This window comes from Mustelus asterias, chromosome 12 (assembly GCF_964213995.1).
Source record: "Mustelus asterias chromosome 12, sMusAst1.hap1.1, whole genome shotgun sequence".
Classification (NCBI taxonomy): domain Eukaryota; kingdom Metazoa; phylum Chordata; class Chondrichthyes; order Carcharhiniformes; family Triakidae; genus Mustelus; species Mustelus asterias.
Genome location: NC_135812.1, coordinates 72,408,883 through 72,436,609, shown reverse-complemented (window position 1 = coordinate 72,436,609; position 27,727 = coordinate 72,408,883).

Here is a 27,727-nt window from a genome sequence, read left to right as displayed (position 1 = left end):
ATGGCCTCTTTCTGTTCTGTAGGGTTTGTATGATTTCTATGATGATTAAACAGAAAATTGTGATACATGTGAAAAAGTTGCTACAGTAACGATGGGTGAATTTAATCTACATATAGATTGGGCAAACCAAATTAGCCAAAATACTTGGCGGATGAATTCCTACAAGATGGATTTTTAGACTGGAATGCCAAAGAATCAACTAGGGAACATGCTATCCTAGATTTGGTTATTCATTCACGGGACATGGGCATCACTGGCTGGCCAGCATTTATTTCCCATCCCTAGTTGCCCGAGGGCAGTTGAGAGTCAACCACATTGCTATGAATCTGGAGTCACGTATAGGCCAGACCAGGTAAGGACAGCAGGTTTCCTTCCCTAAAGGACATTAGTGAACCAGATGGATTTTTCCGACAATCAACAATGGTTTCATGGTCAACAGTAGAGTCTTAATTCCAGATATTTTTTATTGAATTCAATTCCACCATCTGCCATGGCAAGATTCGAACATGGGTCTCCAGAACATTAGCTGAGTTTCTGGATTAATAGTCTAGCGATAATACCACTAAGCCTTCATCTCCCCTGAGGTATTATGCAATGAGAAGTGGTTGATTAATAACCATTTTCTGAGGGGTCCTTTAGGGAACAGTGACCAGAATGTGATAGAATTCTTCATTAGGATGGAAAGTGAAGAGGTCTGAACTGAAATTAGAGCCTTAATTGAAAGAAAGAAAACTACAAAGTCATGAGATGCGAGCTGGCTAAGATAGATGGGGAGCTTTGTTAAAAGACATGACAGTGAATAGGCAATAGTTAAGGAACGAATGTCCCTTAGGGAAGGAAACCTGGATGAGGGAACAAAAGGTAATATTTCCAAGTTGCTGATGACATGAAACTTCATGGGAATGTAAGTGGTGAGGAGGATGTCAAGAGGTTTCAAGGTAATTTAGACAACTTGAGTGAATGGACAAATACACAGCAGATGTAGTATAACATGTATGGATAAGAAGTTATCCACTTCAGAAAGAGAAAAAGAATGGCAGGATATTATTTAAATGGTGATAGATTGGGAAATGGTGATGTGTAAAAGGACCTGGGTATCCTCATGCACCAGTCACTGAAAGCAAGCATACAGGTACAGCAAAAAATTAGGAAAGTAAATGGTATGTTGGTCTTCATTGCCAAGAGGACTGGAGTACAGGAGCAAGGATGTGTTACTGCAGCTGTACAGGGCCCTGGTGAGACCACACCTGCAGTATTGTGTGCAATTTTGGTCTCCTTATCTAAGAAAGGATATACTTGCCATTGAGGGAGTGCTGCGATGGTTCACCAGACTAATTCCCTGGATGGCAGGATTGTTGTATGAGGAGAGGTTGGGTCGATTGGAACTATATTCACTAGAATTTAGAAAAATGAGAGGAGATTTAGTTTTGTTTAAAGTTTATTTATTAGTGTCACAAGGCTTACATTAAGAAATAGATGTTTGCACAGAAAAAAGCAAACAATTGTTCAAATAAGGAATTTCCAATAGCTGCAAGCGCTATGTGAACCTGGCTAGTATCTTTTTGCCATTATAATTCCTGCTTACCCCATTCTCATTAATTGGTTATTTCTATTCCCTTGGCATCTTTCAACTATGAAACTAGCCGGCAGTGTAAGCTGGCCAGCCAATAAGATTTATTCTTGTACAGTACAATGTTGGTATTTCTCCGTGAGGCGTCTCAGTGCAATATTTCATGATCAAGGTGTAACCACCTAGCAATCTTACTCCAGTGAATCCAGACTCATTACTGTGCATTTTATATCAATGGGGTTGTCCTACTGATAAAAAAAAAGGCTGCTTGTCTCGGGAAACCACTTTCCAAAGAGAAACCATTCATTCATGGCACTTCTGAATGTCAGATGGAAGCAATTAGCATTAGCTGAACTCATGATAAATTTGCTTTTAGAGCAGATTTGGATTTAATTCCAAAAATTGCAGGAATGAAAAAGGCTTTATGCATTGCGTGTGTTTGTGCATGCGAGAGATTTGCATCACTTCACCACTTATTACAGGATTGTGATGTTTGGTCAGACACTAATGCTTTCTCGAGTTTAGGAAAATACATTGCAATGTGATCAAAAATCTGTGCCTATTAGAATAAAAGGTAATGTTGTGCCTTTAATTTGTAGCAGGATTGGGTAGTGGTTAAGAAAAAAGTCACAAGTTAGATATCAGTTTTGGAAAATTGAATTTTAATGTGCACATAGTTAAATTGAATGGTAAGCGCTGTCTCCCTTTTTGTATCTCATTATTATATGCTACACGTCATTAGTGACCATTTTAAATAATCCGTACATTATTAGACCACGTGGTGATTTTGAGCCAACGTTAGCCATCAGGGTAAACAGCGACACAGACCCAAAATCTCACGCCGGTCAGGAAACAAGATTCTCACCATTTTTCGTTTCCCATTTTTCCACGCCCTTTGCCCATGACACTACGAGGTTCGTGTCCAGAAAGAGTGGGAATCTCACTGTCCACAACTCCTTCCCCCATCATTGACAGGGAATCTGGAAAGAAAACACGGCTGTACGGATGTTGGGCGGCATGTTGTTTTTCTCGCTGAAACTAACACTAACAAATTGTGTGGGAAAATTTTGCTGTACAATGCCAGTGAACAACTTCAAACATTAACCCATGCGCATCCATGTTCTGCGCCATCCATCTCCCTGACGCAAGGCGTTCAGTTGCTGCTCCGATGCATTTTTACTTGGTGAATCTTTTGTCTTTCCAAACTTTTCTTAAAATCTGTATTTCATAATAATAAGAACATAAGAACTAGGAGCAGGAGTAGGCCACCTGGCCCCTCGAGCTGCTCTGCCATGCAATAAGATCATGGCTGATCTTTTTGTGGACTCAGCTTCACTTGCCTGCTCACCATAACCCTTAATTCCTTGACTGTTCAAAAATCTATCTATCCTTGACTTAAAAACATTCAATGAGGCAGCCTCAACTGCTTCACTGGGCAGGGAATTCCACAGATTCACAACCCTTTGGGTGAAAAAGTTCCTCCCCAGCTGAGTCATAAATCTGCTCCCCCTTATTTTGAGGCCATACCCCCCCCCAGTTCTAGTTTCACCTGCCAGAGGAAACAACCTCCCTGCTTCTATCTTATCTATTCCCTTCATAATCTTAATTTATTAAATATTAATTTATTGCTAAATTACTTGTTTTTACAATTGATTAAGCACAATACTCTGGTGAAAATAGAATATCAAACCTTGGTTCAGGAACCAAGCACTGATTTGTAACGTTGCTGCTATGGAAAATCAGTTTTCATATGACATTGACATTTTGACTTAGATGCGATTTTGGGGGACTAGTTGTGTCATAGGTTCAAGGACTGCCTGTACTGTATCTAGGGCTTAGAATGGTACATCATATTTTTGCCTTGAATAAAATCAGCAATTTTGACAAGTCTATGAGATGGGAGAATCTAAAACACCTTCTTATTATTTTGTAACACATCCAATGCAATTATTTTCCTGTCAATAGGAAGCATGTTGAAATGCCTGAATTATGTGCAAGCGATTCTATAATATCCTGTTTCTACGTCATGTTAAACTTATTCTTTGACAATTATCTTTACAGTGACCAGTGCACCAGCACCAACAAATAACGAATGAACTTTTCTCCTGTTGGGGGGGGCAGGGTGGGGGGTGTAGGTAGTTGGGATGGTTGGGAGCTCAGTACATTATAAAGAATCATGGGCAGTGGGTTCAGACTGTAATTCAACCTCACATCTCTGCTAACCTGCTCATAAACCTCTCGAGTTACAGCTTATGGCTTAGGTTAACTTGGTTGGCTGCTTGTAGTTTTCTGCTATTCACCATTAACCTGAACATTTTTAAATCTTCACATGACAAGAATTATTGTAAGAAAGTAAGAGCTCAGTGAGGATACTGCAGGGAAGCCTGGGAATGGGGCCAAATTAATGTTCCCTTCTTCTATTCATGACCCTAACGAGGGGGCAGTCTAACCTTGATAAAGGGTCATCTGGACTCGAAACTTCAGCTGTTTTCTCTCCTTACAGGTGCTGCCAGACCTGCTGAGATTTTCCAGCATTTTCTCTTTTGGTTTCAGATTCCAGCATCCGCAGTAATTTGCTTTTAAACAGTCTAATCTCTCTTAGTTTATGTTTAAGTTTTAAGTGTGTTTACTAGTGTCACAAGTAAGCTTACATTAACACTGCAATGAAATCACTGTGAAAATACACTAATTGCCACACTCTGGCGCCTGTTCGGGTACACTGAAGGAGAATTTAGTATAGCCAATGCACCTAACCAGCACGTCTTTCGGACTGTGGGAGAAATCCGGGGCACCCAGAGGAAACCCATGCTGAAACGGGGAGAACGTGCAGACTCCGCACAGACAATGACCCAATCCGGGAATCGAACCTGACACTGTGAGGCAGCAGCGCTAACCACTGTGCCACTACAGCTTAAACAGTAAAGTTGATAAATATGTGTAAATGGTGGTCTTAATTAAACTTATTATTTTACTAAATCCTTGCATTTTCAGAATAAGCACATTATAAAATGTCAAAAACTGTGTGGAAAAGCTATTACGGATTCAGATAATGTTCCCTTTGGCAAAATGAACTACGATTATTCAAAGCTGACCATTAAATATTCTTCATCTAAAACATGGATTGCTCAGGCAACGCATCTCATTTTAACCTAATAGGACATGACCAACAGCACAATGTTTCAGCTGCTCAAACTTATTGAAATTTCTATAGTGTTTTATGACGACAAATGAAGCTACTAGGAGAACAATAATTTTAATCCAGTTATTGTGACTGGGGTTATAATTTAAAGAATGATATGTGGGGATAAATGTAGACCTGGGAGTGAAGACAGAAAATCAAAGGAATATTCGGATGGGAAAAGGCTTTTTGAGATGATGATTGTCTGTTCTGTTGGAAGTCTCCAGCACTCAGTGTTCTAGTCTGGCTGTGGTGCTGAGGTTTCCCAACAGACGACCCTGCAACTAAACTGCTTTTAAAAGTGGCAATAGAGTGCAAAGTGTAAAAAAAAATTAATCAATGAGTCCCAAAGTAAAAGGGAAGAGCAACTAAAGGCCCAACGATGAAACGTATATTGACTCATTATTTTTGTAAGTCATGTAGCCATCATGAAAGTCAGGACCCATCACAACCAACCAAAGGTACCCAGGATCCTAATTGCTTTCCTTCCCTTCCCCTGTAGAGGGTGACTCCTTCCCAAGATGGAGGTTATGGGCAGTTATCCACTATAGACTCCAAAAAGGTGGCCACTTGTCCATACTAAAACTTAAGCACGAGTATCATCAAAAGCTGTTTTATCGTTGGGAACATCACAGCTGGGTCTAACACCGTCATACTCAACATTCAAAGTGATACCATTGTAGTGATCAAGTGGGAATGGAATTTTCTACTGCTGAATAGAGAGACACTCAAACCAAATGTGATACACCTGACTGGCGTCAAATTCCACATAGAGCAAGGGTTGAATCTGGGATATATCTCAGAAATTCACTGAATAACTCACTCAGCTGCTGTGAAAGCTTGACCTCATCTACAATGGCCGAATTAAACATTAATGATTTTTACTTTAAAGTAGTTACGTATATCTTTCTCTATCGGAGATAAGTTTACTTTGCCACATTTCAATTGATCATACATGTCTCCTATTTCAATCCATATGGTGGGAATTAACAAGTCACTATTTACAGAGCATAATTAACTCTGGTAAAACAGATCTGATTGACTCTTGCTGTTCAAACCTAACTCTAGCTAAATTATCATAAACTCTGTTTGCAAAATTGGCATGTTGACCAATCATAGAATCTACAGCACAGGAGGAGGTCATTCGGCTCATCAAGTCTGCACTGACTCTTCGACAGAGTATCCTACCCAGACCCTATCCCTGTAACCCCACATATTTACCCCACTAATTCCCTTAACCCACATATCCTGGGACACTGAGGAGCAATTTAGCATGGCCAATCCACCTAACCTGCAATGCAATGTTAACTATTGCTAAATAATTAGTTAAACTCGTAACATTTGTCTAACATCATGCTCTCACTTGCCAGCCCAGACACAATGGGCAGAATTTTATGAGAATGATACTAAGTGGGCTAGGGTGAAAATGGGAGATTTCCTGATCCGTTTTTATGGATGAGTTTTCACTCCCAATCTTAAGGACTTAGACATTGACAATATGGGCAAGACCATTTCTAGCTGCTGCAGGCAGTGGGCTGGGTTTAATTCACCAGCTTACCCCAGTCCAACGCCGGCATCTCCACATCATTTAATTCACCAGCCAGCCTGTAGAGGGAGCCTCTGGTTCTACACATGCACAATTCATACAGCAGGAGCAGGATCTTATGGCCTTGCTCGAGCAAGGCCAAAAACTCCCACCCGAGGTCAACAGACATTTCCATTGTCCGCCCCTCGTCTGCTCCAATTCCATGGTGGGCAGGGCAGTAGAATTCCGGCGCAGGGGTCTGATAGACAGAGAGAGAGCTTTCAGGCCCCTTCTGTTGCAGGCAGCCTGAACAAACTCACCCTGTCCATAATTGTAGGGCTCGAAGGGCCGAATTGCCTACTCCTGCTTCTATTTTCTATGTTTCTATATCATGGCAGGGCCCGAGGCAAGGGATCTGGCATCCCATGCAAAAGTTGACTTGTTGTTCGTTGTTTGTCCATCGTCGTCGATGAGGACCTTGACACCATTAGTCATTATGAGGCTGGATGCGGTGTGTCCGAAGATGACTGATCAGGCCAATTCAGGCACGGAATGTCGTGGCACATATTGGGAACAGGACGGTGATGATAATGATGATGATGGTGTTGAGACAAACTCGTGATTTGGATTAAAGTGAGGGAGAGTTGCGCAACATCAGCCTCACTCTCTCTTCCCAATTCCAGTGGCAAGACAAGTGTCGAGACGGCTGGAGATGGGACTAGGCGCAGTGGGTGACCAGGACGTCTACTGTGTCTTGTCCTGCTCTTCGCATTCCACGACGCTTGCAGAGACCGCCTTCTTGACCGTTGGACCTTCCATTGGTCTCGTCCGCTTGATCTGCCGGAGTCTGTCTTCATATGCTGGGATAGCAAAAGTTGACTTACGGCGGGACTGAATGATCTTGGTGGTGGGTGGGGCTGGAAAATTGTCTTCTCTCTTCTGAACTTCAGCAGTTCCAGAATATGTTACGGGTAATCTCATCACTTGCTTAAGATGGCCTTATTTACGATAACACCGGTGCACCTTTTGTGAATAGCTCCTGACACTGCGCCGCATTAGCTGGATGGCGTTTCCTACTCTGTTTACATTCTGTTTGTCTGAGAGGGGAATTAGTAGCTTTTTCAAAAGGGCTTGAGTGCAAACATCTGCTGCAGAAACCAGTGGGTCATTACTTACCAAACACAAACACTGTAGGGTTTGAGAAACTGTCTGTCAGTCTCCCAAAGTGCTCAGTTAATCATGGTAAATGTAACATCTAATGGTCGCGGCTGCTTGACAAGCCTGTGTCAGCAAACATTGTTTGAAAGGAGTGAAGCTCTCTTGCGTGGTATTGACCCAGAAAAAAGCCTGCCGTCATCTGCTGAGTACCTAGCAAATAACCTGTTGTACTTGATTAACAGTTGTACGACATACTTCACACAGATATGAACTCACACATCTTAAATGCCAATTAAACATCCCCACCCGATTCTGAGAATACTGGAGCTACTTGTACAGCTGCACTCGTTCACAAGTGACTCATTATAAACTACTATATATGAAAATCACCCTGTGATTGGTGGAAAATGATGTTATGACTGATTTTCATGGCAAAAGTGAAGAAGGTATGAAGCATGGTTTGTTTTTAGAGATGATTATATGTTTAAGCACTCGCTGCTGTTGAAAGTTAAATTACTTTGAAAATAAAAGTTGACAAAAATGATCTATTCAATTTGTACCAATGAGTTTGCAGCTAGTTCTTTTAAGACAGAAACGTGGCCAGGTTTTACAGGAGGAAAAAAGCCATTTTGATATGTAAATAGAGAAAAAAAAAGCCATTTGATATGTAAATCTACATTGTGTACAATTTGTCTGCAAAAAGCTTGGAGCTAGTCTTCATGCTGATTTCTTCTCTCTCCAAAACCCCTGGTTTGGCAGAAGATCATTTGCACGACTTTAAAAAAATACTTTTGTGAAATTTATAGTTTAGACGTTTCTCTCATGTCGACATCAAACGCAAATTGAACTTAATAATTTACTCCAAAGCTAGGGGCGAAATATCAAATCGCCACTTGTATATACAATAGTGAATTTGGGAGAAATATCTTCAACTAATGAATGGTTAGAATGTGGCAAATGCTATCACAAGGAGTAGTTGAGACAAATGCCCAGAGGGGAAACCAGATAAACACATGAGGAAGAAAAGTATAGAAGGATAAGCTGGGAGGATGAGAAGAAATTTTGTGTGGTGCATTAACACTGGCATGGATTCTGTGCTTTAATTCTATGTAGTTCAAATAAGAACTCTATGCAGAAATGTTCGACACTTTATCAGTCAAGATTCCCATACAAGAGTTAGGACTTACTCTAAGAACAGTACAATGTCCTGCAATATGGGCCTTTGCTTTTTTACAGACTGTTGCCAATTTTCATCTATAAAGAGCAAAGAACAAAGAAAATTACAGCACAGGAACAGGTCCTTCGGCCCTCCAAGCCTGCATCGACCATGCTGCCCGACTTATCTAAAACCCCCTACCCTTCCGGGGACCGTATCCCTCTATTCCCATCCTATTCATGTATTTGTCAAGACACCCCTTAAAAGTCACTACCGAATCCACTTCCACTACCTCCCCCGGCAACGAGTTCCAGGCACCCACCACCCTGTGTGTAAAAAATCTGCCTCGTACATCTCCTTTAAACCTTGCCCCTCGCACCTTAAACCTGTGCCCCCTAGTAATTGACTCTTCCACCCTGGGAAAAAGCTTGTAAGTTGTATTGCAGGTGACAAGGGAACATTGGGCCACATAGAATCAACTTATCTCATGCTGATCTTCAGGTTATAATTCTGACTATACACTAACAATAGTACTGAAGACTTGTGTTCCAGAACTGGCCGCACTCCTAGCCCAACTGTTCCAGTACAGCTGAAACACAGGCATCTAACAAACAAAGTGGAAAATTGCCCAGGGATATCCTGCACACAAAAAGCAAGACAAATCCAACCAAGCCAATTACTGCCCCATCAGCCTACTCTCAATCATCAGTAAAATGATGGAAGGGGTCATCAATATTGCTATCAAGCAGCATCTGCTCAGCATTAACCTGCTTACTGATGCTCAGTTTGGGTTCCACCAGGGCCACTCAGCTACTGAACTCATTATAGCCTTGGTTCAAACATGGACACAAGAGCTGAATGCCAGAGGTGAGGTGAGAGACTGCCCTTGACTTCAAGGCAGCATTTGACCAAATGTATCATCAAGGGGCCATAGCAAAACTGGAGTCAATGGCAATCAGGGAGTCATACCTAGAAAAAAAGGAAGATGGTTGTGATTGTTGGAGGTCAATCATCTAATTTCCAGTATATCATTGCAGGAGTTCCCCAAGACAGTGTCCTCGGCCCAACCATCTTCAGCTGCTTCACCAATGACCTTCCTTCCATCATAAGGTCAGAAATGAGGAGTTCATTAACGATTGCACAATGTTCAGCATCATTTGCAACGCCTCAGATACTGAAGCAGCCTGTGTCCAAATGCAGCAAGGCCTGGACAATATCCAGTCTTCGGCTGCTCAGTGGCAAGTAACATTTGTGCCACATGAGTACTATCTCCAACAAGAGAGAATCTAACCATCACTCCTTGACATTCAATGGTATTACCGTCGCTGAATCACCCAATATCCTGGGGGTTGCCATTGACCAGAAACTGAACTAGACTAACTATATAAATACTATGCCAACAAGAATAGGTCAAAGGCTAGGAATCCTATGGTGAGTAACTCACCTCCTGACTCCCCAAAGCCTGTCCACAATCCACAAGGCACAAATCAGGAATGCGATGGAATACATCTCACTTGCCCAACAACACTCAAGAGGTTTGACACCATCCACGCCACAGCAGCTGGTTTAATTGGCACCCCATCCACAAACATTCATTCTCTCCTTCAGCAACGCACAGTGGCATCAATGTGTACCATCAACGAGATGCACTGCAGGGACACATCAAGGCTTGTGAAACAGCAGCTTTGTAACCCATGACCCCTACACTCTAGAAGGGCAAAAGAACAGACACATGGCAACACCATCACCTGGAAGTACCCTCCAAGTCATTCAGCATCCTGACTTGGAAATACATTGCTGTTCTCTCACTGTCGCTGGATCAAAATCCCGGAACTCCCTAACAGCACGGTGGGTGTACCTATACCACATGGGCTGCAGTGATTCAAGAAGGCAGCTCACCATCACCCTTCTCAAGGGCAGTTAGAGATGGGTAATAAATGCTGGCTTCAGCAACAACCACATTCCATTAAATGAATAAAATTAAATTGTCCTAAGTTTCTAAGTGGAACAGGGATATAAATATCTAGTGATGAGGAACTAAATGATTAGAAGTGTCAGCATTGGCTCAGTGCCAACACCAGCGCATCTGAACCAAAGCTCAAGTTTCCCTTGTTGCGACCAGGGAGGGATAAACTGGCTCCCCTTTTTTCAGATCCTCGGTTGGTTACATCAAAGTCTATTTTTAATTTATTTTCCCTGTCAATGCCTTTTTCAAATCCAAATGTATTTTTTGCTATCAATGCAATGAACAATAAGAAGACAATCTCAAGGTTTTCTTAAGTCACAGAGAAAGCAAGGCTATTAATTACTAAACTGAGGGAAAAAGTAATAAACGGCGCAATGTTTAAAGTTTATTTATTAGTGTAAGTAGGCTTACATTAACACTGCAATGAAGTTTGTGTGAAAATCCCCTTGTTGCCTCACTCCGGCACCCGTTCGGGTACACTGAGGGAGAATTTAGCATGGCCAATGCACCTAACCAGCACATCTTTCAGACTGTGGGAGGAAAGTGGAGTACCAGGAGGAAACCCACGCAGACACGGGGAGAACATGCAAACTCCGCACAGACAGTGACCGAAGCCGAGAATTGAACCCGGGTCCGTAGCGCTGTGAGACAGGAGTGCTAGCCACAAACGCACAGGTATCAAAAGTAAGGAAAGTTAGAATCCAAATAAAGGTTAAAAGAATATACAGTTAGAAAAGTCTTTCACTTGTCTTTGAGATATAGTCTGTTAAATGTTGTGGCCGTTGTTAGCCACTTTGTTTAAAATCCCAGAGTTGAATTGAAGTCCATGTATTTGCATTTGCTGGAGACCATTTCCTTTCCCAATCCATGAACTGTCTTTTCCAGAAGTCGAAGGATTTTTCCTGACCTTCTTTCCCATGGAAACACACCATGAATGATTTTTATAGACGGTTAAGAGACAGGTTTTGCTCAACTTAAGAGAGAGGGAGAGATTCCTTTCTGCTCCTTTTGCATCTTTTCCAGATTCCTCTGAATACTTTTTCTCTCTGACTCTTGTTAGGCAGGATCAGTTCTTAAAACCCTGCTGTGGATTATATTCCAAAGGGATTCAATTTCCAGTCATTGTTGTAAAACAAGTAATCAGGTTTTGATATTTCATCTCACAAACTTTTGACACTTTTCAAGATCATAGAAACTAGAGATGGGGTTTGTTCATCCTCCAAAGGAGGATATGTTGGGTGTTTATCCTGGCTGGCTCGCAATCCCCCATTAACTTTGATGTGGAGATCTTGGCGTTGGACTGGGGTGGGCACAGTAGGAATTCTCACAACACCAGTTGAAGTCCAACAGGTTTATTTGGTATCTCAAGCTTTCGGAACGCTGCTCCTTCATCAGGTGAGTGGAGGTTAGTTCACAAACACGGCATATATAGGCAATGACACAATTGCAATTATCTTAACACTGCAGTGAAGTTACTGTGAAAATCCCCAAGTTGCCACATTCAGTGCCTGTTCGGGTATACTGAGGGAGAATTTAGCAGGGCCAATGCACCTAACCTCCCACTTTCAGACTGTGGGAGAAAAGTGGAGCACCTGGAGGAAACCCACGCAGACAAGGAGAGAATGTACAGATTCTGCAGACATTGACCCAAGCTGGGAATTGAACCCACGTCCCTGGCACTGTGAGGCAGCAGTGCTGACCACTGCGCCACCGTGGACGCTGTTGCCTGACTTAACAAAAGCAAATTACTGCGGATGCTGGAATCTGAAACCAAAAGAGAAAATGCTGGAAGATCTGAGCAAGTCTGGCAGCATCTGTAAGGAGAGGAAAGAGCTGACGTTTCGAGTCAAAGCGAGGCAAAGCTTTGTCAAAGGGTCATCTGGACTGGAAACGTCAGCTCTTTTCTCTTCTTACAGATGCTGCCAGACCTGCTGAGATTTTCCAGCATTTTCTCTGTTGCCTGACTTGACGGTTACCCAGTCACAATTTCCTGTCTTCATGACACACTCCAGAGACCTGCTCACCTAAACCAGGCTGAGAGGGAAGGGTGGAGTTTCAATATAAACTGAGGTGCCACCTACCCTCGCAGGTGGGTGTGGCACTATTAGGAAGAGCATCTGCCCTGTGCCCTGGCCAGTTTTATCCATTAACCAACACCACAAGGAACAAATAAACTGATTATTATCACACTACTGTTAGCTGCCACATTGTGAAAGAAAGGAAAAGATCCAGCAGATGCTATGAAGAAAGGTGTGAACTAAAAAGGTTATGTGCTGCTAATCGTAACTAGATCCCCCGGCGTTATTTTCTTGGAATAAGTAGTTGAGTTTGAGATATTTTAGAAAGTAATATGACAGGATGGTTTCTTTGCCTATTGCACTCAGCGGTAAATTTGACAACTTATTCTAATTAAGATTTTATATATAATTTCACCGAGTTATCAGCTGCTGTTTTTTAAGTTCATGAGCTCATATGATGTAGGAGCAGAATTAGGCCATTCAGCCCATCTAGTCCGCTCTGCCATTCGATCATGGCTGATATGCTCCTCATCCCCATGATGCATTTGAAAAGAATTGACTCCAGTTTGTGTTAAAACACTTTGACCAATTTCATATTGAAGCAAAGTCATAAGTCAATTTTTGACATACATTCCCATAATAAAACTGGCAAACCGGATCATCAATGGGATTAATGATAAATGAAAATTGGAATTGGACTACGACCGGCAAATAATCCACAACACCAGCCAGTAAGTTAAAAATCAACCCATGCTTGTTTCTTGATTCTTTCCACTTTACTCTCTGTCCCTTCTTATGAGTTTTTATTATGTAGAGGAATTCAAGGTGAGATCATCTCCCCAATTCAGTTACAAAGAATCATAGAATAGAATCATAGAATCCCTGGAGTGCAGAAGGAGGCCATTTGGCCCATTGAGCCTGCACTGACAACAGGCTCTATCCCCATAATCACCTTGCTAACCTCCCTGACACTAGGGGACAATTTAGCATGGCCAATCGACCAAACTTGCACATTTTGATTTGATTTGATTGGATTTATTATTGTCACATGCTTCGGTATACAGTGAAAAATATTGTTTCTTGCGCATTATACAAAGTTCATAGAGAAAGGAGAACGTGCAGAATGTAGTGTTGCAGTCAAAGCTAGGGTGCAGAGAAAGATCAACTTAATGTGAGGTGGTCCATTCAAAAGTCTGATGGCAGCAAGGAAGAAGCTGTTCTTGAGTTGGTTGGTACGTGCCCTCAGGCTTCTGTATCTTTTTCCCCACCGAAGAAGGTGAAAGAGAGAATGTCTGGGATGCATGGGGTCCTTGATTATGGTGGCTGCTTTTCCGAGGCAGTGGGAAGTGTAGATAGTGTAAATGGGTGGGAGGCTTGTTTGAGTGATGGACCAGGCTTCATTCATTACCCTTTGTAGTTTCTTGTGGTCTTGGATAGAGCATGAACCATGCCAAGCTGTGATACAACCAGAAAGAATGCTTTCTGTGGTGCATCTGTAAAGGTTGGTGAGAGTTGTAGCGGACATTCCAAATTTCCTAAGTCTTCCGAAAAAGTAGAGGCATTGATGAGTTTTCATAACTATAGTGTCGGCATGGGGAGAACGAGACAGGTCCCCACAGGTTTTTGGATTGCGAGAGGAACCGAAGCACCCGGAGAAAACCCACGCAGACACGGGAAGAATGTGCAAACTCCACGCAGCCAGCCGAGGCTGGGATTGGACCCGGGTCCCTGGTGCTGTGAAGCAGCAGTGCTAACCATCGTGCCACTCTGGTTACGAGCCAAATGACAAATTATCTCTTACCCACAAAAGCAGCACAACTTTTCCTGTTATTTCATAGAATAGAATGATAGAGCACAGGAGAAGATTCAGTCCCTCAGGCCTGTGGCAGCTCATTGAAAGAGATATCGGGCTGGATTCTCTGACCTCGGCCGCAGCTAGGATTCTCTGGTCTCGCTGCAGTGAATGGAGATTTGGCTGCGGTGGCAGGGTGTGAACGGCTGGGGAGTTCCAGCCATTAAATTAGTCCAATTCTTTGCATTGCCATCTGTGAGAGCTTGGTGTCTGCAGATTGGCTGCCTCACTTCATACGTTACACAAATGGCATGTGCTTCTACAGTACTTTGCTGGCTGTGAAATGTGTCAGGACGCCCTGGGCTCATGAAAGGTGCTATATAAATGAATGACAGATGAGGACATGTCAGAGACAGCCATTGTCAAATTCATCCGCTCTTTGCGATGTGTCGCTGATTCTGTTGTATGTAGTGGAAGTCACGGACATGAAACCACTGAGTCGGACCTCAATGAATCAGAGTTGACTTGCCAACCAGCCAGTACACTTTTCGCCTGTAGCGCAAATTGTTGTGATTGTTTGAAATTTGGCATTTGTCCTGATGAGTGCGAGGTGAAAAGCTTTGACAGCATGTTTCTCTTTCCAACAATATTGGAGTTTTGTACGACCAAGCAATTGTCTGTAAACCATGAAGTGTTTTTTTTAAATTGACAAATCTTCAAAACAGTTCTGCTCATGCAAGTAACCCTAACCGTGGGAACACCAGCTCCTTGGTGAACCATTCCCAGATAATGTTCGACTCAAATCATAAAACCATGAGACCATAAGGTATAGGAGCAGAATTAGGCCATTTGGCCCATCGGGTCTGCTCTGCTATTCAATCATGGCTGATAAGTTTCTCAACCCCATCCTCCCGCCTTTTCCCCGTAACCTTTGATCCCCTTACCAATCAAGAATCAATCTATCACTATCTTAAATACACTCAATGACCTGGCCTTCACAGGCAATGAATTCCATAGATTCACCACCCTCTGGCTAAAGAAATTCCTCCTCATCTCAGTTCTAAAGGGCATTATACATTGTTACCAAATAGCAAATGACAAGGACAGCAGTTTAATTGGTTTGAAAGCCACTTATGGTCACTTTCTCCTTGTGAAAGGTTAAAATGGAAGTTTCAACCTGGAAAGTATTGGCTGAGATTCTCCCATTGCGACCCGCAACTTTTCTGTCGGGTTGCGATGGAAGACGCGTGTCTGCGGCCTTGAACAGGGATTTGCGCATGCGCCGGGAACGCATGCGCATCTCCCAGAGCCGGCGAACAGTTGCCGGTCAGACCACGCTGGAAACCTGCGGGAAGGCAGTTTCTGCATCTTTTAAATCTTTTCTGCATTTATTTTAAATATACTTATTTGTTCATTATCGGGACCTTTCAGGTCCCGATTGAATCTCCCACCCCACCAGGAGTACTTCATTCCGGCAGGGTTCAGACGAGCTCCCCTCGTTCGGGGAACTAGTGGGAGACCCGCCAGAATGAAGGGGGGCAATCGGGGCCCCCCAGGGGGTCGGATGGCGGGGGGTGGTGCCCCCTGGGCATGGACACCCTGGCAGTGCCAGCGTAAGCCTCCTGGCAATGCCCAGGAGGCAAAGTGCCCATGCCCAGTGGGCACTTTGGCACTGCCCATTGGGCATCGGGTAGTGCCAAGGGGGCAGGGCCTACTGTGGGTGTGCCTAGGGGTGATCGGTGGGGGTAGGGGGTCCCACTGCCACTCTGCATTGGGATCGGTCTGGGATGGACGGAGGGCAGCGATTGGGGCGAGCTGGGGGAGGCTGGTCTGCCGAGGGGTGCCTGCCTCCGGGGGGGTCTAACCCCGGGAAGGGGCAGTGGGAGGGGGCAGGAGGGGGGGGTGGTCTGGAGGGTGGGTGGATCGCCTCTGCGGGGGGGTAGGGCCTGGACATCAGGGCACTCCGGGACGGAGGGGGGGAGGGGGGGACAGTCAGGGTTGGCCCGAGAATTGCTGTGGGGGGTGTGATCGGGCCGTGGTGGGGGCTGGAGGGGCAGCGGGGGTCCCGGGCTGGCCAGCGATCGGGCTGGCCAGCAAACGGGAGCTTGACAGTTTGGGGCCACTGCGCATGTGCAGAGCTCCAGAACTGTCAAACTCCGGCGCGAATAGGCCCCGCACCCCCCTGGGTTTTTAATGAGATTCACGACTGGGACCTCTTCAGTGCACAGAGTGCGGAGATTCAGGTGAGAAGCTGAACTGACAAAACAGTCGGGATTTAGGACAGTTTTCCCGCCAATTCAGCACTTTTGGGAGAATCGCCCCATTATTTCTGGAGGCAAAACTGCACCCGAATATTGTTCACTGAGACAGTGTTAGCAGCAGTGACTAAGGTTCTTTGTAACCCTGTCCGATTTGGCATCACACTGGTTGGATCAAGATGATGATTAAGTCCATGCATTCTCACCGTGCAAGTGGAAAGACTGTTTCTTTGGCATTACACCTGGAAAATATTAGCTAGAATCCTGCCATCCTCCGAGCCACATTCAGAATATTTTTAGTTTGTTTTTCTCACACTGTGAAGTACAGTGAGCCCTTTTATTAAATTTCGGTACTTTCCTCGATTTACTCCAGCCACGATATCCTTTCACAGATTCAACAGCATGACCTTTCACTTAAAATGTATTGATTGATCATCTCATGTTATAGAAATCTAACGTACATGTTCCCTACTGGGAAAACAAGACCCACACAGATCCCATAGTTTGCTGAGCATACGCTCAGGTCAGCGTTGCAATGTTAGATACGGAAAATAATGAATTTTCTCTGGTGAGGGGAAGGGGGCCGGGGTACTCCAGAACAAGCGGGCATATTTGTAACATTAATGCAAGGCCTATCGAGGAATGAAGTCAGGAAGCAGTTTTTCCACACAGAGATGCGTAAAAACCCAGAACTCAGAATCACAGAATCGTTATGGTGCAGAAGGAGGCCATTCAGCCCATCATGTCTACACTGGCTCTCCAAATGAGCATTGTGGCTTAGTGCCATTCCCCTGCCTTTTCCCCAATAATGCTGCACATTGTTTCTATTCAAGTAATCATCTAATGCCCTTTTGAATGCCTCAGTTGAACCTACCTCCACCACACTTCCAGGCAGCGCATTCCAGACCTGAACCACTTGCTTTGTGAAAATGTTTTTTTTCTCACATCGCTTTTACATCTTTTGCAGATCACTTTAAATCTGTGCCCTCTTGGTCCTCTTCCAAGCGGGAACAGTTTCTCCCTGTCTCCTCCATCCAACTCCCTCATGATTTTGCATACCTCTATCAAATCTTTCCTCAAAAGGCTATAAATTCGAGGTTAATTGAAATTGCTAAGACTGAGACTCTTAGATTTCTGTTACTTAAGGGATAGGAATTAAATGAATTCATGTGCAGATTTGCCATGATCTATTAGTTGGTGAAACAGGTTTGAAGGGCTGAATGGCCCTATTCCAATCTTTATATTCTATTTGTGTTTGAGATTGCTGAGGTAGAAATTGCTTAGCAACAGCTTACCAGCGTACACTGGGATGCTGGGAATAATTCCTGGAAGATGTAGGCCCAAGTTTCAATCAGAAACTTGAGACACCTTTAATTGGCTCTTGCCCCCAAGGAGCTTGTCAAGAATGTGGAAGCAGAGGGAGGGGGCAATGACTTGAATATCCTTTTCCCCTTCCCTGTCGGTCCATAGTTCTGCGTGAAACTGGTCACAAATTATCAGATAATTTTAGCTTGCTATCTTGGTGTATTCCTTCTAAAGGTTTGGATGGTCTGCAGTGTATGGACCAGCCGAGACAGCAGACAGTTATTACTTCAACCACCAACATCTCCCAATACCATTCAGCAACTAGTAGCTCAAAGACATTCTCACACATTCATTTCCCTTCTCCTTCAACCCAGCACCTGACCCCGAGTAGTACAGCATAACTAACAAAAGAGAAATTGCAACATTGGTGTTTCCACACCGATGCTGTAGTTAAGAAAGTCCACCAACGCCTCTACTTTCTCAGAAGGCTAAGGAAATTTTACATGTCCGCTATGACTCTCACCAACTTTTACAGATGCATCATAGAAAGCATTCTCTCTGGATGTATCACAGCTTGGTATGGCTCCTGCTCTGTCCAAGGCTGCAAGAAACTATAAAGGGTCATGAACGAAGCCCAGTCCATCATTCAAACCAGCCTCCCATCCATTGATTCTGTCTACATTTCCCGCTGCCTTGAAAAAGAAGCCAGCATAATCAAGGACCCCACGCACCCCAGACATACTCTCTTCTACCTTCTTCCACTGGGAGAAAGATGCAAAAGACTTACCAACCAACTCAAGAACAGCTTCTTCCCTGCTGCCATCAGACTTTTGAATGGACCTACCTTATATTAAGCTGATCTTTCCTGACACACTAGCTATATCTCTGTAACACTGCATTCTGCATCCTCCCCTTTCCTTCTCTAAGTACGGTATGCTTTGTATAGCATGCAAGAAAAAATACTTTTCACTGGATACTAATACATCTGACAATCATAAATCAAATCAAATCAAATAAAGGTGAAAATTCACATTCTCTTTGAACTTTAGCTATAGTCAGTTGTTATAGCTATAGTCACTTCAGCTACAGTCACTTATAGTCAGGTGGCACGATAGCACAGTGGTCAGCACTGCTACCTCACAGCACCAGGAACCTGGGTTCAATTCCTAGCTTGGGTTACTGTCTGTGTGGAGTTTGCATGTTCTCTGCGTGGGTTTCCTCCGGGAGCTCTGGTTTCCTTCCACAGTCCAAAAGACGTGCTGGTTAGATGCATTGACCCAAACAGGTGCTGGACTGTGGCGACTAGGGGAATTTCACAGTGACTTTGTTGCAGTGTTAATGTAAGCCTTACTTGTGACTAATAAATAAAGTTTAGTTTTGTTGCATGGAAGATCACAAATTTAAATAACAGACACGGTGATTGGAGCTTGTAGAATATTGGAGCGGCACGGTGGTTAGTGTTGCTGACTCACAGTGTCAGAGACCTGGGTTCAATTCCAGCTTTGGTTGACTATCTGCGTAGAGTTTGCATGTTCTCCCCGTGTCTGCGTGGGTTTCCTCCGGTTTTCCCCCCACAGTCCAAAGATGTGTCAGTTAGGAGGATTGGCCATGCTAAATTATTCCTTAGTGTCCCAAGATGTGTAGATTAGGGGGATTGGCGGTAAATATGTGGGGTTATGGGGATAGGGCCTGGATAAGATGCTCTGTCAGAGAGTCGGTGCAGACTTGATTGGCCAAATGGCCTCCTTCTGCACTATAAAGAATTTAGAAATTTATTTATTAGTCACAAGTAAGGCTCACATTAACACTGCAATGAAGTTACTGTGAAATTCTCCTAGTCGCCACAGTCCAGCACCTGTTTGGGTCAATGCACCTAACCAGCACGTCTTTCAGATTGTGGGAGGAAGCTGGAGCACCCGGAGGAAACCCATGCAGACATGGGGAGAACGTGCAAACTCCACACAGACAGTGACCCATGCCGGGAATTGAACCCAGGTCTCTGGCGCTGTGAAGCAGTAGTACCAACCACTGTGCTACCGAATGATTCGATATTGATCATGATTCTCCCAAATGAATTCTAAGTGCTGCTGCCAGTGGGAAAATTGGTACATTTCCTGCTGACAGGGACAGCGCTACTGAGGTGGGATTCAATTACTTTAAAACTCAGAAGAAATGCACCAACATGAACCATGCCAAACCAAACATGCCAGACGTGTGAGGCTCCTGAACCAGCAATCAGCTATTCAGTTGATAGTCAGAATCACTGAATCACAGAATAGTACAGTGCAGAAGATGTCCTTCAACCCATCGAGTCCACACTGATGCATGAATGGTCCTGACCTGCTCACCGAATCCCACTTGCCAGCAATTGGCCCATAGCCTTGAGTGTTATGGCGCACCAAATACCTTTTTAAGGATGTGAGGCATCTTGCCTCCACCACCCTTCCAGGCAGCACATTCCAGATCGTCACCACCCTCTGGGTAAATATGTTTTTCCTCAAATCCTCCCGAAACCTCCCACCCCTCACTTGAGTCCCGTTGTAACTGACCCTTCAACTAAGGGGAACAGCTGCTCCCTATCCACCCTGTCCATGTCCTTCAATTCAAGAACACTTTTCCTTTTTCAGAATAACTGAAGAAAGAATAACCCAGTCTCACATTAATGCAGGAAGCATTTCATCTTAGATCTTTTATGAGACCAATCTTTTTGAGTTATAACTGTGGATTTACCTCTGACAGTCTCTACTAAAGCAGGAACAAAGACAAAATCATTGAAGTCTGTAACTGAACTGCTCCCCAAAAATTGAGTTAATTACAAGATTAATTAGATGTTCCATGCAGTGTCCATTTAAAATATGCGATATAACTGAATTAAACTTGTAATCTTCCCCATGACAACTACATCTTAATGGTTTTATCTTTCACACACCCATGATAATAGAATGAGGTGTAGTTCAGAAATTAGGCCTTAGTGCAGGAGCATCAAGGTACACTAGGGTTTTGAGCTTCAATGCAATAAAGCAGAGAGATATAGATTAGCACATATAATGCCTCATGAGTTTCCAATCTTATCTGATCATTGGAAGGCAAACATTCTCCACACAGGGTGGGAGAGTACCAGCCCTTGCATACCTCCTAGTGACCAGCTGCCCACCATCTCACTCACAGATGCTGGGAGAGAACCTGATCTTGCAGGCAGCAGGCCGAAAGACTCGTAATGGGTTTGGTAGCCAGCAAGAATCACGATTTGGTCCGTTTGCCTGATTCAACAGGCCATCAGGCATCATGGCTGAGACCAGCGGCCCCAGAGAATTACCCACATTTATCACAAATATACATTCCCCTATGGCAAATCCCAGATCTAAACTATCTCCCTTTGGAGCACCAATCACCACCAGGGATTTCACATTAGTGAGTGGAGGGAAGTCGCCTCAGTTACTGTCTTGTACTTCCAAGCATGCAGCTTCAGAGCACCATCGAGACACACCTGGAACTAACGTTGACTTGAGGACTTGAACACAATATCTACACTGACACTCCAGTGCAATACTGAGGCAGCACCACACTGTTGGAGATACCACCTTAACATTAAACCAAGGCCTCATCCTCTCTCTCATGCAGACATAAAAGATCCCCTGGCATTTTGAAATAGATTGAGGGAGTTTTTCCCGTGTTCTGGCCAATATTTGTCCTTCAAACAACATCACCAAAACTGGACGACACAGTGGCACAGTGATTAGCACTGCTGCCTCACAGCACCAGTGACCCAGGTTCAATTCTGGCCTCGGGTCACTGTCTGTGTGGAGTTCGCATGTTCTCCCCGTGTCAGCGTGTGTTTCCTCCGGGTGCTCCGGTTTCCTCCCACAGTCCAAAGATATGCAGGTTAGGTGGATTGGCCATGCTAAATTGCCCCTTAGTGTCAGGGGGACAAGCAGGGTAAATACATGGAGTTAAGAGGATAGGGTCTGGGTGGGATTGTTGTCGGTGCAGGGTCTATGGGCTGAATGGCCTCCTTCTGCACTGTAGGGATTCTATGATTCTAATTTATCAGGTCATTATCACATTGTTGGTACTGGGAGCTTGCTGTGTAAAAATTGGCTGTTGTGTTTCCTTCAACATTGTCTGCCAATGCTCCTTCTATCTTCTCGAGCAGTGTACAGTCAGCTTGTCACACTGCACAATCTCTTTGAGATTGATGCACAGTTGCGCATGTACATGTCTCAAATGGAACGTTGCTTGTGTGCAGTCTGTTTGTTCTTGTGATAGCACATTTCCAATTGCTTGACAGCCATGCACCTTAGAGGGCTGAACCTTAGTAATTACATTTCAACAGTACTTCACTGGCTGTAACATGCTTTGGGGATTTCCTGAGGTTGTGAAAAGCACGCTATAAATATGAGCCTCGAGTTTCTTTCTTTCTCTCTCAAATGTGGTCGTGTGTTTTACGGAGGGGCGCAGTCTGTGAACCAGCTGAACACTGTCAGTATCTTCGAATGGTACTCTAACAAGTTTCAACAAACATCATGATTTGGAAAGGTTTAGTATAGGATGTTTGACATAAAGGTCAAAAATTATACAGTACCTCTCCCGGTAATGGTTGTTAATGCCTTGACAATTACATTGTTAATGTTTGTCATGTCCATCACACTTTTAAGTTAAGAGAAACAGGTGATGGGTATTATTTGACTTTGCGTACATATGAATAGGAGATAGCTGGGACACTGGGTTGTGTGGGAGGAGAATTTTGTGAGACTGAGCAAGTCAATAAATTATCTCATTAAAGAAAAGCTCTGTATCTTGGTTTCAGCTTCATTAACTGGCTTAGTTCCTATTAATGATGACGATTAACCTTTAGTGAATACCGAAATCAGATGCGTTTAATTTCCTTTGATAATAGATTTCTTAATCTGTTAAAGTGTTTCACCACAATAAATTGATGACTATCTGCATTGAACACAATTAACTGTGAGCTACCACAGGAGGCACGATGGTACAGCAGTTAGTATTGCTGCCTCACAGCGTCAGGGACCCAGGTTCAAGTTTGGCTGTGTCTCCCCGTGTTTGTGTGGGTTTCCTTCGGGGTGCTCTGGTTTCCTCCCACAGTCCAAAGATGTGCAGGTTAAGTGAATTGGTCATGATAAATTGCCCCTTGGTGTGTAGGTTAGGGGGATTAGCAGTTTAATATGTGGGGTTATGGTGGTAGGGCCTTGGTGTGATGCTCTGTCAGAGCATCGATGGGCTGAATGGCCTCCTTCTGCACTGTAGGGATTCTGTTCTGTGATATCAAACCTTCCTCCAAGTGTTTTTACAGTCTTCTTAAATGGTAGCACCAACATTACAAAATCACAAAGTTGCAATCTTGCTGCTTTATAAATACTCCAAAGCATAATGAACACTAAATATTTCATAACTGGGTCAATAAGTGCCTGTGTACATTTACTACATGGAAGGAGATGGGAGGCTGCAGTATATTTAACCAACTTCACATTACATTCTCATGCCCTGAGAGAAAATATCTTTCTGCATATGCTGCACAGAAGCTAAATATTAGCAAGATATTATCACAAGCTGGACAGCTTTGAGTGGGAAGGTTTATAGCAAAGGTTAGGCCTCTGTTTAAAGTTTTGCTATTTAGAACTGCTACCCTAAGCTTATGTATTCTATTTATTTTAAGAAGACATAATCTAGCATGAGAGGGAATGTTAGGCTAATAAAACAATTCTGAATTGCACTGAGCTTTTAACTGCAGTTTGTTTTTTAATTACATATTCTTCTTTAATATCTGACATAAAATTAGATAACTCAATTTATAAATCTTCTCATTACCACAGAAAACATTGGAAGTGCAGGACAGATTTAAGAGAATGCGTTGTTAACTTTAGCAATTTTTACCATTCCAATTTCAAGTGTTGTGTCTGCTGAGGTAATGTGTGCTGATATCAACAAAATCAAATTGGTTATTCCAGGGTTGTGCACTTAATGGCCTTCAGCTCGTTCTCATCTCACTAAACTGAGCGGCAGAGAGAGACAGATCATCCCAGATCTTCCAGTCTCAGGATTGTTGGACATCACACGAGATGTACTTTGGGAACCTGTGGGAGTCCCAATGCACTGACTCCATGGGGATTGCCCAGGAAGTTTTATCTTCCAATGGACACTGCCCCTGCTCCTCGGAACCCATCCAAAAAGTCTCCGACTCTGACTTAGAATCCGAGGCTTCAGACAGTTCTGATTTATTTTCCTGGCTGGTTACTCAGGCAATGTTACACAGAACGAGATTATTCATGAAGGCCCCGACTTCTCAACCTTGCCCCTCGCCTAAGGTGTGGTGATCCTCGGGTTAAATCGCCACCAGTCACCTCTCCCTCTCAAAGGGGAGAGCAGCTTATGGTCATCTGAGAATATGGCGACTTTACCTTTTCACTTTACTCCTACATAAAAAAATCCTAGTCAACTCCTGGATAATTATATAACTAACCCACGAACGGGGAACAGTTGTGATGGTCCTGCCGGTAGAACCCAAGGCCATTGAGGCCGCCCGAGAGTTGAGAGCAAGGGTGGGGGTGCCCTCTTGGGCAGTACCAGCTTGACACTGCCAGTCTGGCACCCTGGAACTGCCACTGGGCACAGTGCCAAGGAGCAGGGCCTATGGGGGCGGGTACCTCCTGGGGCAGGGCCAGGATGGGGCTTACAGGTATGGGGCCTACAGGGGCAGCCTGATTAGGTAGGGAGGACAGCCCACTGCCACTCTGCATTGTAATTGGTGGTAAGGGAGGGGGGTGCAATTGGTTTGTGTGGCGGGGGGGCAATCGGTATACGCGGACATTGAGCATGTGCAACCAAAGATCTGCACATGCGCAATGGCTCCCTCTGCTGCTACAGAAGCCTTCCTGGCAAGTTAAGCCCCGCCCACATGCTCCAGTGGTTAGAAACAGTCTGGTCCATTTTTCCCTTGTCTAAGTGCCAAAGATCCTGAATTTGGACGCTCCCAAAAAACAGATATGAAACTCTCCTGTTTTCATGCTAGCTAGGCGCTTAGAATTTTCCTCATAAATTGCCCCCATAGTCTCTTTATCTCTATATATTCACAGTTGCCAGTGTTTGTTGCTCCTCCACTCATAGTCTATTTCTCTCCCGTGTTTTCTGCTAGTCAGCCAATCAGAATTGACGTAGTAGAAATCTTCCATTCGCTGATCTGTCTTACCAACCGTTTGATCACTGGCTCCAGGGTCCACATAGAAGGGTTTCCCAGGCCAAAATCTGGCCTGCAGGCCACCAGTTTGACAATCTACCTTATGTTCAGGAGTCCTGCCCTTTTTGAGCCGGGAGTCTGTTATTGCCTCAACATCATATTCGCACATGGTTATCTACTCCTGCAGCTCATCAACATCATTTACCACATTCCATGCATTTATATACGTGCACAATAAACTTAATTTTGACCTTGCTTCATTCCATCGTACTCTGATCCTACCTAACACTATGCTATTTCCAACTCTAGTGCTCTCTGTCTCCCCCAATTTTTCGTGCATCTTGTTTCTCCTTGCTAATATTTCCTGGTTCCCTGCCAAATTAGTTTAAACTTTCCCAATTGCTCTAGCAAATTGCCTCACAAGGATATTGATCTCTGTCCGGGGGCAACCTGTCCACCCTCCACGAATCCAATCTACCTCGAAGCAATCCCAATCTCTCAGGAATTGAAAGTCCTCCCTCCTGCACCATCTCCATAGCTACGCTTTTATTTGTTCTATTTCAGTATTCAATAATGCAGGCTACTGGGTTTGATGATTTGCTAGTTTTTTCCCTGACTGCAGGGCTTCATTCTTCTTTCGAGCCATGTCATTGGTAGCGAAATGGACCATGACCTTTGGCTGTTCACCCTTCCCCGCAGCCCCACTTAGAGTGCTCTGCAGCTGTTCAATGATATTCTTGACCCGAGAATGAGGGAGGCAACATATCATCCTGGAATCATGCATGCAGTCAGAGAAATGTCTGTTCCCCTAACAATCAAATTACCCATCAGTATTGATTTTCCAGTCTTTCCCCTGTTCAGCTTAGCCAGTCGGGTGCCATGGACCTGGCTCAGGCCGCACTCCCAATGTGAACAATCACATTGGTCAGTATTCAGAACTAAGTACTGGTTGGAGATTGAGGTGCACCCAGGGGACTCCTGCACCATCTACTTAATTCTCCTTGCCTGCCTGGTGGTTACTCATTTCTTGGCTTGCATCCTAAGATCCTAAAAGAAGTATCTACATGCTGTAATTTTCCAAAAATCATTGGATTCTGGAGAGATACTGGAGGATTGCAAACCTCCACTGTGAGACCCCTATTCATAAATGGAGGGAGTCTAAAAGCAGGTAACTATAGGCTGATTAGCCCAAAATCTATTGTTGGCAAAATGTTGGAATCAATTATTAAGGAAGTAATAGTGGCACACTAGGAAATCATAATCTAATCAAGTAGAGTCAGCCTGGCTTCATAAAAGGAAATTGTGCCTGATTAATTTATTAGTGTTTTTCAAGGAATTCTCAACCAAAATGAATAGAGGGGAACCAGTAGATGTGTTGTATTTGAACTTCCAGAGACATTTGCCAAGGTACCTGCCAAGGTTAAGTCATAAGATAAGAGCCTGTGGCGTTGAAGGTAATATATTGGCATGGATCAAGAATTAGCTAATGGACAGGAAACAGCGAGTGGGAATAAGGGGTTCTTTTTTATTTTAGCGGTCCAAAAGGATCAGTGCTGGGACAGCAACTGCTTACAATTTATATTAATGACTTGGAGGAAGGAAGCAAATGCACTGTAGCCAAATTTGCAGATCACTCAAAAATAGATGAAAAGGCAAGTTGTGAGAGGGATACAAGCAGGTATAGGTTAAGTAAGTGGGCAGAAAGTTGGCCAATGGAGTATAATATGGAAAATGTGAAGTTGTTCATTTTGGAAGGGGGATAAAAGAGCAGAGTATTATTTAAATGGAGAGAAACTGCAGAAAGCTGCAACACAAAGAGATTTAGGGGTACTTGACAAACACAGAAAGCTAGCATACGGGTGCAGCAGGTAATCAGGAGGGTTAATGGGGTGTTGGCCCTTACTTCAAGGGGGTTGGAGTATAAGAGTAGGGAAGTCTTTTTACAACTATACAAGATACTGGTGAGAACAAATCTGGAATATTGTGAGCAGTTTTGGTCCCTTTATTCAAGGAAAAATATTATTTAATTGGAGGCAGTTCAGAGAAGCTTCATAAGTTCATAAGATATAGCAGCATAATTAGGCCATTTGGCCCATTGTGTCCGCTCCACCATTCGATCATGGCTGATGATCATGGTTCACTAGGATGATCCCTGGTATGGAGGGATTGTCTTATGAGGAAAGGTTAAACAGGTTGGGACTCTACTCATTGGAACTTAGAAGAATGAGAGGTGATCTTATTGAAACATATAGGATTCTTAAGGGGCTTGACAGGGTAAATGCTGAGAGGATGTTTCCTCTCATGGGAGAGTCTAGGACCAGAGGACATAGTCTCAGAATAAAGGGACGCCAATTTAAGATTGAGATGAGGAGGAATTTCTTCCCTCAGAAGGTTGTGAGTCTTTGGAATTCCTTGCCACTGAAAGCTGTGGCGACTGAGTCAACATGGATATTTAATGCTGAGACAGATTTTTGGTCAGTAAGAGAATCAAGGGTTACAGGGAAGGGACAGGAAAGTGAACATGAAGAATGTCTGATCAGCCATGATCCTATCGAATGACAGAGCAGGTTCGAGGAGCTGAACGGCCTACACCTGTTCCTATTTCTTGT